Raw genomic sequence first — 13,898 nt, forward strand, 5'->3', positions numbered from 1 at the left:
CTACACAAATATCTAATATCTAATTGTCTAGTTTTATTAGATTAATTGTGGTAATAAAAAATTAGTAAAATTTTCCGTTTGATTGATATAAAATTGAACTCTTAGCAAGAGAGAAGTGTGGCAAAAATGTTGGGGTTGTTATTGTATGTTAGATAATAAAGAAAATTGTATCTTAGATTTTCTTATAATATTCAAGTAACCAGAGTAAAACCAAAATAGTTGTGTAGTGAATTTAGAAAAATCTTGTGGTGTGAAGGCACTAAGCGCTATAGATCGAAATTTTTTTCGGAAGAAAACATGTACGCCGATCGCTATGGAACTCAGTCTAAACAACCGTCTTGCTAAGTGAGGCGTCACACAGGATTAAGAAGTGTCTGGGCAATGTGACTCTTTTTGTCAATTTGGCGACGCCTTTATGCTAAGTGATTCCAATTCCAAATCCAATCTGGCCAATTCAAATGCTCCCTCAAACGTACACCAGGCTCACCAACTAGGGCTGAGGTCGATTTGGTTAATGTTATTCCAGCTCTTAATCTGCAAATTTGCAAAAGTATACCAAATGGCCACTTATTTACTAAGTCATATTAGTGGTATAGCCATATCCAAGATTTAAACACAGAGTAGAGAGAAAAAAAAAACAATATACGACAAAGACAAAGATTTTTTTTTTTTTTTTGAAGACATAAAGATTATCAACAAGTTAATCAGTGTGATTCATTCCTTTCAAATCAGGGTGTCATTACTAGCAGAGAGTTCTATATTGATGGCTTAGCGCCTTAGCGTTTTAAGTTTTGAGTTACTAGAGTCTCGTTATGTTAAGGGGGTGTTTAGATCCTATTTATTTATTGCTAAAAAGTGTTTATTAGTGAAAAAATATTTTTTGAAAAAATAAATGGTTTAGTCTCTATTTAAAAAAATATGTAGTTTTTTATCTAAAAAACTAGTTTTATGATAATTAGGTAAAACTTGTTTTTCAAGTTAAAAAACTATTTTTCTTTGAGGGAAAAATTTTGAGCGCTCAAGGCAAATGAATTGTCCAGATATTTTAGATTTTAGTACTTTATGTCGTGATATACCGAAATATAATGAAAAATATAGTGTGAATCTGATTTGATAAAATAGCTTTTAAAAAAAATCACAACCAAATATATTTATTTAAAAACTGTTTTTAAAATAAATATTTTTTCATGAAAATGCTTTTTAAGAAAAAAATGAGACCCAAACACCCACTTAGAGTCTTAGACTACTTCTTTCTTTGAATTGATTCTCACTATTTATTCACCATACATAATAAAAAAAAAAAAAAAAAAAAAAAAAAACAAAATATTTAAAACAAGGGGTTAAATTCCCGTTTTTATACTATAATTTGTTGAGTTATTGATTATTGAACAAAGTATTGGGGAGGATTTTGGCGCCATTCAAATGGACCTACTTTAGTCTACATCAACCAAGTGACCGAACTCTCTTCTGTTGTATACAATGCATGTTTCCACACAAATAATCCAAAAGTAGAACTTTTGAAATTTCGAACTATATGATAGTGTGCTGAGGGTCCATTTGCGTCAAAGCTACCTCCAATAACAAGAAGTCTTGAAGGATGGGACAATCCATTACAGCTGGTGTCGACATCTATTGATCTTGTTTCTTACTCAACTCAAATTTACTCCTCTAGTATAACTTTAACTTTAAATCATTGGAGAAAGGAATCGTTGAAGAGAAATAATGTGAAAATGTGCGATATTGGGATACACTCTTGCTCTCTCTATCACTTAAAGTTGATGAGAGACTAGCTAGAAGCTTCAAAAGGTCATGTAAAGATGCAAAGCTGACCATTAATATCTAGAATCTAGATCCTTACATGAGTTACATCCCTTATTAGGAATTTCGGCCTTTGTCTTTCTCAATTTAGTAAGTGCAAGCTTTAGTGCCTTGGACAGTTGGACCGTATCAAGTAATAAATCGATAAATTAGAGAATTTTGGAAAATACTAGATTTGTAATTTACATTTTATCCAATTTCTACCACGGGCTATATGTATGTAATTCAGTAATTTTGCCGCAAACAAATGTAACAATACCATCTTGCATAATATTTAATACTAATATATAGCCCATGTCCACGACACTATTTTAAATTAGGTCCAAAAGAATTCCAACCAACCAAATGGTAAAAATCTAGCCCACAAAACAGTTATTGTTGACCAAATCAACAATTATTTAGTACTCTTTCATATTAACATTGTAAATCTGTTATGTTACAACTTGTGAAATATAATGGTAACCGCCGGATGGAACTTCGACGACCCAACACCAAACATTTTTATTAGATAGATAATAGTGTTTGTCTGTTACAAACCATTTAGATTATAATGAATAAATTAATGGTTTGAGAATTGAGAAAAATGTATTCAGAGTAAAATGCATACTAGCACGTCTTGATTAGTTTGAATGAGGATTTCATTTTTTCAATATGACAAACTAGTGTCATTCAGTTAAGAACACCAAATCTCAAGCTGATTTCTCTCGGATGCTAATTACAAATATCTAATTTAAATGATGCAAGCTCACGCCATGGCTCCCTATTTCTGTAACTAATAATATATATATATATATAGTGAATGCTTGTCGGGCATCAAATCATATTATTAAATTCAAAAAAATAAAGTCATTATATATCTCTTCTACAGAGTCCACTCATCTTTTCCATGCCCATTCAGCTGCTTATGGCAATCTCATTACATGTTCTGGGAGTATATCTAAAATCTACATAATCAAAATAATCTAGACTGATGAAAACATTACAAAAAATGCCTCTCCATTTTTAGCTTATATTTGCAGTAGTCCTGTCTTTACAACGAGCAATCAAATCAACTCCTTAGTAACTAATAATAATAGAAAACTAGCTTAAACATACAATTTTCTTCATAAAATTGATCATTAGATAGATAATAGTGTTTGTCTGTTACAAACCATTTAGATTATAATGAATAAATTAATGGTTTGAGAATTGAGAAAAATGTATTCAGAGTAAAATGCATACTAGCACGTCTTGATTAGTTTGAATGAGGATTTCATTTTTTCAATATGACAAACTCGTGTCATTCAGTTAAGAACACCAAATCTCAAGCTGATTTCTCTCGGATGCTAATTACAAATATCTAATTTAAATGATGCAAGCTCACGCCATGGCTCCTTATTTCTGTAACTAATAATATATATATATATATATATATATATATATAATAAATTAATGGTTTGAGAATTGAGAAAAATGTATTCAGAGTAAAATGCATACTAGCACGTCTTGATTAGTTTGAATGAGGATTTCATTTTTTCAATATGACAAACTCGTGTCATTCAGTTAAGAACACCAAATCTCAAGCTGATTTCTCTCGGATGCTAATTACAAATATCTAATTTAAATGATGCAAGCTCACGCCATGGCTCCTTATTTCTGTAACTAATAATATATATATATATATATATATATATATATATATATATATATATATATATATATATATATTTTTGATAGTGAATGCTTGTCGGGCATCAAATCATATTATTAAATTCAAAAAAATAAAGTCATTACATATCTCTTCTACATAGTTCACTCATCTTTTCCATGCCCATTCAGCTGCTTATGGGCAATCTCATTACATGTTCTAGGAGTATATCTAAAATCTACATAATCAAAATAATCTAGACTGATGAAAACAGTACAAAAATGCCTCTCCATTTTCAGCTTATATTTGCAGTAGTCCTGTCTTTACAACGAGCAATCAAATCAACTCCTTAGTAACTAATAATAATAGAAAACTAGCTTAAACATACAATTTTCTTCATAAAATTGATCAGTACATAGTATATACTACTGGAATAAACTACAAAGTTTCAGAGCATTATTTATTATCCACTTGATGAAGTTATCTTTATACCCCTTTTGGGGAGTATATTGACTGCATTATTGAGCAACCTCGGATCTTGACTGTATGATTTCATGCAAGTTGAATTGGTTTACGCTAGTTGGTTGAAAAGATTAACCTTATCTATTAATATATCTGGTTTGGTTCAAAATTCCAGTCTAACTTTAAACTATACTAGTACTAGTATAAGATATAATCAAATAATGATGGAATACTATGAGAAAAACTGATGATATAGCAAAATATAAATTAATTAGAAGCAATCCTAATACATTCTTAATGTATTTATTAAATATATGGTAGATTCGTGATCAAGTTTAGACTATTACTCCTACAGATTCATTGTTAAAACCAATAGGATAACGCATTATTAACCTCACTTAGTTAAAACTGTAATCAGCATTTTGAGAATATATATCACACATGTTTATGATATCGATTACCCTTATTTAAAATCAAGTTTTTCGCAAGATATTTGAACTCACAGAAGTTAACACATGACATTAAAAGGTACACAGTGCACTTTGCAAACACACAATTACTAATTTTCACTACATGGACACGCGTCGCAACGCAGACAGATGCAACCACATGCTAGGAGAAAAAATGAGACATCGGCCATGTCAAATCGATGTGAAGAGACATATGAACCCATATGTTGCTGAAGTGTTGGTACTTGCCGAGTCCCTTATAGCAGTTTTTGTTCATTTTGCCACGAGTGGGTATTTAAGGTTGTCCTGGTCTATGTTTCATGCACATTATATATTTTTCTAAAGTATATACTTGGATGCCCATGCTCTCCACTAATAAAGCATATATACCTTTTTAGTTACTTTACACCACATTCCCATATTATTATTCTTACTTTCATTTATTTAATCTTGAAAATGAAAGGTTATAGACTTTATGTCTTTGTATATACAAGCGCACATACACTAAAAGTGTTTGTTATGATGGAAATATTATAGAAATGAAAAGAAAATAAGAATGGTCTACATTTTCTATAGTTTTTAAGATATTTGTTTATCCATAGAAAGAAAATAGGTTTTTTCATAGGAAAACAAAATTATGGAAATAGAAAAAGTTTTGTGTCCTTAGTTAATTCCTTAAAATTTTGAAGAAAGAAAACAAAATGGACAGCTAGGAACTCTCCTGCTAGCACACCTAACAATACAATTATTCTTTTCTATAGTTTTTTTGCAAACAAATATATATAATTATTCTTTTTTCCAGTTTTTACTTTCTTTTCTCCAATTTACCAAACACACACCATTTAATTTTTTTTTTTTTATTCTATTTCATTCCATAGTAAACCGCCCATTTTATTTCATTTTCTTTCCATTAACTAAAATTTAAACAACACACCTTTAGGTTGATTTTAGATCTTGAAGTTGATTTTACTATTTAGGTTTTCCTTTTTACACTTGGGATCATCTCAACTCTTTCTTTTAGGGATCATCATCAGCTGATTCACAATCTTGTATTATGTATTCCGTCAAGTACTATGTTCTTAACTACTTTAAAATTTCCCCCACCTACCTATACTACTGCAATAGTACTATAATATTTTTTTATATGACTCTTGGTCTATTTTTTGTGATATTTTTGTCCCTAATTTTTTTAATCTAATGAATGTTTTGTCTTGATCTTCTTTTATAATTATTTTGTCTTTCTATTGATTATTAAATTTCAGTGATTTTATAGGCATTTGTTTAAATCCGAGGTGCGTAGCACCTGCATTAGACTAGGATAGATAATGAGTGATGGGTTGATGACATAATAGGAGGGTCCACTAGTGTTTTCCTTAATTGAAAATTTAGTTCTAAATAAAAAGAGAAATGCTAGCCATGCGACCCTGGGGTGATACTCCGTACCAAGACAAGAATTCGATCTTGACTTGACACCAGTTTATATTCTCATACCAAAGAGAGGAAAAGTTTGTTGTCTCTCTCCTTCAACAATTAAACCAATCGTCCCTTCTCCATGTTGTTGTACACCAGTTCATCTTAATTAAATCTTTCAATGCATATATATATGGTTTTTTTACATAACAACTTGAATCTTCCCATTTATTTTGCCACGAATACAAATTAAAATTGAATGGGTTCTTTAAAAATTCTTCTCACATCAAGAGAATTTTGGTAGGAATTTGAACATGTACGTACTTGATGGTGTAAACTCATTTGAGTTGAAAACTTTAAATCGAGATCTAAAGCTACTCCCGGAGTATCAATTGAAATTATTGAATTTGAATTATATTTGTGTTTACGATGAATTGGTGAGGAGTCAATTGTTAAATCCAATTATTTAAACACTTTTCACAATTGGGATAACCATGATCAATTATGAACCCAATTTCATAAAAATAATTCGACTCCATATTTATCCCATGATCCCATCAATGTCAAGTTGTAACTCTATCTAAACTACTTTAAAAAAAGAAGACGGCTGGTAGCTACAGTACCACAAGAGTACTTTATTAATTTTTTTTATGTAATTTTTCGTCTATAAAAAGTAACTACTTAAATTTAACTTAAAATAAGTACGTAAATAAAATTTTGCTTAGAATATGAATTCAATTCTAATTTTTTGTGGATATGATATATTCAATACTAAGATTATCTCTATAAGATTTCAGTTCATTTGAAAACCTTTAACATTGGCAAAAAATGATTACAAAAACTCGATATTTACAGGCCGTTAGATTCCTTTTTAAATATAAAAAATTTTATATATGTCAGAAATTTCCAAATGAGGTGAAATTTTGTAGAGATGATTTTTATGGTGAGTGCTTCATAACCACAAAAAAATTAGGGTTTAATTAATTTTGGGTCCTGTTATTAACAGACCCTATTTTGTGTTGGGCAGACCCGACCCAATTTAGGGTCTGTATTTATGTTGGGCGCAACATAGAGTTTTGGGCATACCACCGTGACCAAACCCAAACAAAAAGAAACCCGAGATAACCAGTTATCACCCTTCGTCTCCGTGAATTCACCCGACTAATATTGAGACACAACATCATTGCACCAACTCTCTCCCGAACTAGTCTACCATTCACACCGTTTCCAAGAACAAGATCCCTACTCCTATAAATGGGTTATTAAAATTAAATTTCAAAATAGCTAATGGCATATGCATGGGCTTACAAGCTACTGAAGTAGCTATTACTTGTCAATAAAATTATATTTCTTTAATTTATAATATATAATATAATATACATAAAAGGGAGTCATTTTTGCTGCAATTTTGGTAATACTTAGTTTGCTTTCAGCCCAATAAGTAGATGCCATGTGTACAACCAACAAATAAAAAAACTGGTACTATTTTGTATGGATATTCTCTCCATTTTGCATTCTCCTCCACAACCCACCAGTCCACCACCACCTTTTTTATTCTTCTTCATTTCTCTTTATCTATGTTAAGTGTGTTTCCAAATCAATTAAATTATCGATTTAAACAAAATGACCTCCGTCTTCATTTGCCTACTCCATTTGATTGTAGATTGTGAAGAACTCATCGGAATTGCAACAATAGTGATGTTTAGTCAATGGGTTGTTCTATATTTCTATTTAATAACATAATTGGAAAGAGAGAGGGGTATGAAAAAAATGAGTGGTGTTTGATTGGTGGGTTGAGGTGGAGGTAGAAGAAGAGGACATTTTTGCTGGTGGGTTGAATTTGATAATTAGAGAGAGAAAGAGAAAATGGGTGGTGGTGGAGGTGGAGGTGAAAGGAGAAGGCAAAAGAGAAAGAATTGTAATTAAGAACAGTAATCTATTTTTGTTTTATTTTTTGTACTATTGAATATACAAGTGGCACATACTGACAGGGCCGGCTCAAACCAAAGTGTGGCCTAAGGCGGATTTCATAATATTGTTATATTGAGGCCTTTTTTTCTCAACAATTTAATAAAGAAAAATGGTATATAAGTAGTAAGAAACTAAGAATTGAGGCCTATAAATTTTGGGAAGTTTTTTTCCCACGTATTCTGTGTGGAGGCCTAATTTTCAGGAAGGAATTTACATGTTAGATTATTAGTTTTAGAAATTTCTTTTGGGTTTTATGATATAAGCGAAATTAAGGCCTATTTTTAAGGTGAACTTTGGGGATTTTCCAACAAATTATGCAACTTACGAGGCCTTTTTCAAAGTGAGGCCTTAGGCGGTCGCCTTTTTTCTATAAAGGACGAGCCGGCACTGCATACTGATTAGGCCATAAACAAACTAAGCATACAAATATTGCAGCAAAAAGAACCCTACAGAAAGGTTAGCCTGACGACCCAATTCCTCAAGCCAATCTATCCAACGCCCCAGATTCTATTATTTGTATCTCCGGAGTCTTTTAAGACATTTAAGATGCAGACGTTGGAAATGTGGAATATCATGTCCCACTGCCAGATGAATTAATTAAAAGGCCGAAGGAAAAAAAACAAACTGAAAATAGCAGCCTATTTCACTTTCTTCTTCCTTTCATACTCCCTGGCTCCCTGCAACTTGTTGCCCTTCTCTTCAAACGAGAAATCGATGAAAATATATTTTATCTTTAGAAGAACTTGAGCTCTCAACTTTAGTAATGGAATGAGAATATGAGATGGGCAGTATTTCATCTTTTGCATGGACAAAGAGCTTTAGACTATGATTTGGTCCTTGGATTGAATTTAAATGTTTTACTAGATAGCTTGCTTTTTCTTCTGGCTTTAACGATTCAACTGCAGTTTAATCAATAAACTTACTGCAGTGCAATATAACAATGAGTCCACACCCCACAATCTTAGCGCTAAGTACCCAATCAAAAAGATGAAATTTTGAGTTCTCAACCTATATATATATATATACCCGGCCACCTTGACATACTATTTTGACATACCATCTTGACATACCAAACCAACCATTAGATCTTGTTGAATCTAACGTTCCAGATATATATCTAAAAAATAAAAAATAAAATAAAATTGACATTTTCTTTTTCCACAAAAGAAAAACCCACGTCTTTTTTTTTTCTCCCCTTCACAATGTTTTTTCACGGAAATGATCCACCGTTAACTCTTCAAGCACAGGAAAGGTACAGCTTGAAAAGAGCTTGGCAATTACATTTTCATCATCGAACGTAATAAACCCAATTCTAAGAGATCTCAATACTGGAAATTTAGTAATTGTTGGCCATTTAAGACCAGGGATACCAACCAAAGAAAATACCCTTAAGGTGCTGCATGCATGTAAAGAGGGAACAAAGAAGCTTTTCAAGTAAGGCTGATGATTCCACGCTTCCAAGTATTAAAATTTGCACATTGTGTTGCAATGCGAAAGATATCCATGCACTTACACGACGGGCATATATTTATGCATCATCAAGATTAATTTTGAGACTGAACCTTTGAATATCATAACTGCCGTGTGAAAGAAGTGTCTCATCCACGAAATCTCTAAAATCACGTATCTCACTATTCGATTTTTCAAATTCAATTTGGTCGAATGCCAAATTTGAAAGAGAAGAGCATACATATTGCCATCGTCTTGAAAGAATTTTGCTTATGATTGCGTCTTTCATTGGAAGGAAGAAAACAATGTGACTTCGAAACAACACACAACACAGTGAGAAACGAGTAAAGAATTAGGCTGCAATCAAACACTTATTACTTAAATAAAGAAGGATATAAAGAATAACCATACAATAAAGACTTCATCTCAGCAAAGTTAGTATAAAACAATAGACAACCATTTAGGTATTTGTAAGATTCAAAACAAAAAAGAAGCAACCCAAATTGAGACAACTACATTCTTACACTGAACCTACTATATTAAGACGTGGGTTTTTCCAAAAGAGTTTATTCTGCCTAATGTAATGTTCAATCCTGGTTTTGTTTCACGTACAGTACATTTATATATTTATAACAAGAGAGAAACGAATTGTAGATATAACAAGGTTTTCCGTGAAAAAACATTGTGAAGGAGAGAAAAGAAGAAGAAGATGTGGGTTTTTATTTTGTGGAAAAAGGAAATGTCAATTTTATTATTATTTTTTATTTGTTTGATTTTATTTTTTAGATGTATATACGAGGCGTTAGATTCAACAAGGTCTGATTTTATTTTTTAGATGTATATACGAGGCGTTAGATTCAACAAGGTCTGATAGTTGGCTTGGTATGTCAAGATAGTATGTCAAAATAATATATCAAGATAGCCGGCCGATATTTATATATATCTTTTCTTAAGGCACAAAATATTGAACTTGTTGGATACCTTGGATCATTGGTGAAAGAAGTGAAACTTAACTTGCAGAGAAGGAGCACAGAAGAAGCAATAGTGATTTTTCTTTTTGCTCCTTTTTATACTTTTTTACAAGTCAACATTTGCTTGTCTAGAGATTAGGGAATTGGTCCTGATGCTAATCTTTCAGAGATCTGGACTAAGATTAGAGAGCAACAAATTATTCTATTTTAATTTTTTGTTAGACAAAATAAAATAATGTTGTGCTCTAAGTTGTTCCTCTAGTAATTTAGGCTGTTGAAATGGACCACTCAGTTAGGATTTCTATGCTGTCCACAAATTCCTTCTCTTATGTATAACTTTTTTGGTAGGCATCTCCCTGTCCACAAATTCGTTCTCTTATGTATAATTTTTTTTGGTAGGCATTTGTTCTCTTCTGAATAATCACTAGGTTCAACACTCCAAAAATAGAATGTGGGGCCATCTTGTATAATATATATATTTTTTATATTCAATTTGGAACATGGAAAAATAAGCCACATTGAAAGGCCTAGATTAGAAATGTTACAGAACTGTTTTATGCTTGGATGTAATGTTTTGAAATGTTGCTATTATGTGAGCAACTGAAACCAGCCCTATCCTAACTACTATTACTCTTTGTGAATGGTTTGAGATTCCCCCTACTTGACTGATGGACTATCTAGAAAAGGATAGGGAAAAATATAATTATTGTTTTTTAAATATATATAATATATTAGAAAGTAGGCATCTACCACCTTTCCAAAAACATGTTCAACAATCAAAACTATATACATATAAAATTTTTTTAACAAATCGGTTCCCGCATTTGTTAACCTATTGTAATTTCATAACAAATCGTTTTAATTAAGTTTTAAAAACCCGTTTTAATTTTCTAACAAATTATTTGAATTAAATTTTATAAACCAATTTTTTAACCCCGTTTTAATAGTTGACTTAATTTAGAAATATGATTTTCGTTTTAATTAGATATGCTATATTTTTCCTTTTCAATAGAGAAGAAATTATCGTTTTAATAGGAAAAAGATTTCCGTTTTAATTAGAAGTGTTAGAATTTTTTTTTTTCTAATAGAGGAGGAATTTCGGTTTTAATAGGAAATTGATTCCTGTTTTAATTAGAAGTGTCTTAAATAGGAAAGGAATTTCCGTTTTAATAAGAGATGATTATGTGGAATTTTAATAGAGCTCGAAAAATACCTTTTGTAGGAGCTTTAATTTAAGAAATATATGCCCGTGCAAAATTTTTTAGAAAATATTTAGTTTTTTTTTAAAATTGGGACTTGGTTTTAGTAAGCTAACCCGTTTTAATTTTCCAACAAATTGTTTTTTATTAAGTTTTAAAAACCGTTTTTTCAATTGGGAGAGAGATTTTTGTTTTAATAAAAAAATAATTCACATTTTAATTAGATATGCTAGATTTTCCCTTTTTAATGGTGGAGAATTCCCATTTTAATAGGAGAATGATTCCGGTTTAATTAGAAGTTTTAGAATTTGTTTAATAGAAAAGGAATTTTATAATAGGAGAATAATTTCCGTTATAAAAAATTATCGTTTTTCAAATAGGAGAGAAATTCTTTTTAATAAATGGGGGAATTTTTAATAGAGCTTTAAAATACCCCTTGACTTAATCTTTTGAAAACATTTATATTTTAAAAAAATTTTAACTACCGTTTTAGTTAACTATTTTTAATTTTATAACAAATTGTTTTAAATTAAGTTTTAAAACCTATTTTTTCAATTGGGAGAGAGACTATGTTTTAATAGGAGAAAAATTCCGTTTTAATTAGATATGTTAGATTTTTTTTTTTCAATAGGGGAGGAATTCTCATTTTAATAGGAAAAAGGATTCCCCTTTTAATTAAAAGTGTTAAATTTGTTTTAATATGGAAGAATTCCGTTATAATAGAAGAGAAATTCCCATTTTTCAAACAAGAGAAAATTATCGTTTTAATAGGAGATGATGGAATTTTAATAATAATCGAAAATACCCTTGGGAGCTTTAATATTAAGATATAGATATAGATAGATACTAGATTTTGGATCGGGCATACGTCCGGGATCTATTAAATATTTTGTGTGCTGAAAAGGCTTTACAAAATGTTTCACACAAATTTTCGAATAAGAATATATTTTTATTGAAAATAAACCGAAATACGTTAATGAGCAACGATTATGATGCATAAGTACTTGTAAACTAAGGGATTAAATTGAGATAACATCTTCACTTTGTGGTTTATGATATTAATCCAAAATTTTCAAATGGAATTATTTTAAACTCTTGTATAATAGTTTTTTTAGATTTATGGTGATTTAGCGGCAAATTTTCGAATATGAATATATTTTTATTTAAAATAAGCCGAAATACGTTAATGAGCAACGATTATGGTGTATAAGTACTTGGAAACTAAGGGATCAAATTGAGATAACCTTTTCACTTTGTGGTTTAGGAGATTAATCATAATTTTTCAAATGAAAATTATCTTGAACTCGATCTAGCTTGTATAATAGTTTTTTTAGATTTATGGTGATTTAGCGATAAATCATCACCGCTCGGCTTACGTCCTAATGTGTACAAATCACTAAAATATCTATCAAATCACTAAAACAGATTGATTGTTTCCATATCCTCAAAGAATATACTACTCCATAGCTTATACAAATCACTTATTTTTTAGTAATTTTTTTATTTGATTAAATATATAAGAATTGGAACACTAAAAGTGTTTGATTCATAATAGAAAATTACTTTCAACAAATTACCTATTTTTTAATAATTTTTTTTATTTGATCAAATATATAAAAATTGAAAATATACTCAAACTCTCAAAATATAAAAATTACAAATACACTCAAACTCTCAAAAGAGGTTTCATGTACATGGATTGTAGGTTTTTAGAAAAGACTATATTTCATATAATCATATTAGAGTGTCACATAAGAGAAAAAAAATACCATCTCTCATATTAGACTGCGACGTAAGAGAGAGAGAAATCTCTTTTTGAGATCTCTGATTTAGTATATAGATAGCAGATAGATGTTGATTACAAAAAAAAAAATGTGTTTTGAAATGTTAAACATTGGACGTAGATGTAATTGATTAGAATAGAAAATGACAATAGTAAAGGTCAAATGTCAGTGATAGACGCTTCGATCATATTCGACATAAAATAAGTCCTCATCGAGCGCAAGTGTATAACATGGCCAGGCCACATGGGCGAAAACTGCATGATTTTAAGTTCTTAATTGTCGTGATAACAAGAAATTTTTTGTATGACAAGTGATTTTTCTAATGGGATAAATAAGATTAGGTAGATCCGCACACCATGAAATTGGAGAATTCGAAATTGACAAGCGCTCAAGTCACAAAACATTTTCAAAGTTATAATATATAGGATTGAAGTGTGTAATTGCACTGGATGGTGAAAACTGAAAAGTCTATAAATATATGTACCCATTTGTGTTTTGAAATTATAAAAGTTGAAAAGCTTTAGTGGGCTAGTTTCTGGAAGACCGATGTAACACTCTCATGTTTTCTAGTTGTTAATAAATAATACTCTGTTACTTGCCAAATAAAAAAAAAATCTTATTGTCTTGTCTGTACAAATTGACATGAAGCTTTGCTAATAAAGTTCTAATAAGAGCATTTCTAATGGCGCTGTGGTGGATAAGAGTGGCTCTTCCAAATTTGAAGAATTGTTAATGAAAAAGTTTGGTCAAAGTCAAAA

Source organism: Coptis chinensis, chromosome 3 (assembly GCF_015680905.1).
Source record: "Coptis chinensis isolate HL-2020 chromosome 3, ASM1568090v1, whole genome shotgun sequence".
Lineage (NCBI taxonomy): Eukaryota > Viridiplantae > Streptophyta > Magnoliopsida > Ranunculales > Ranunculaceae > Coptis > Coptis chinensis.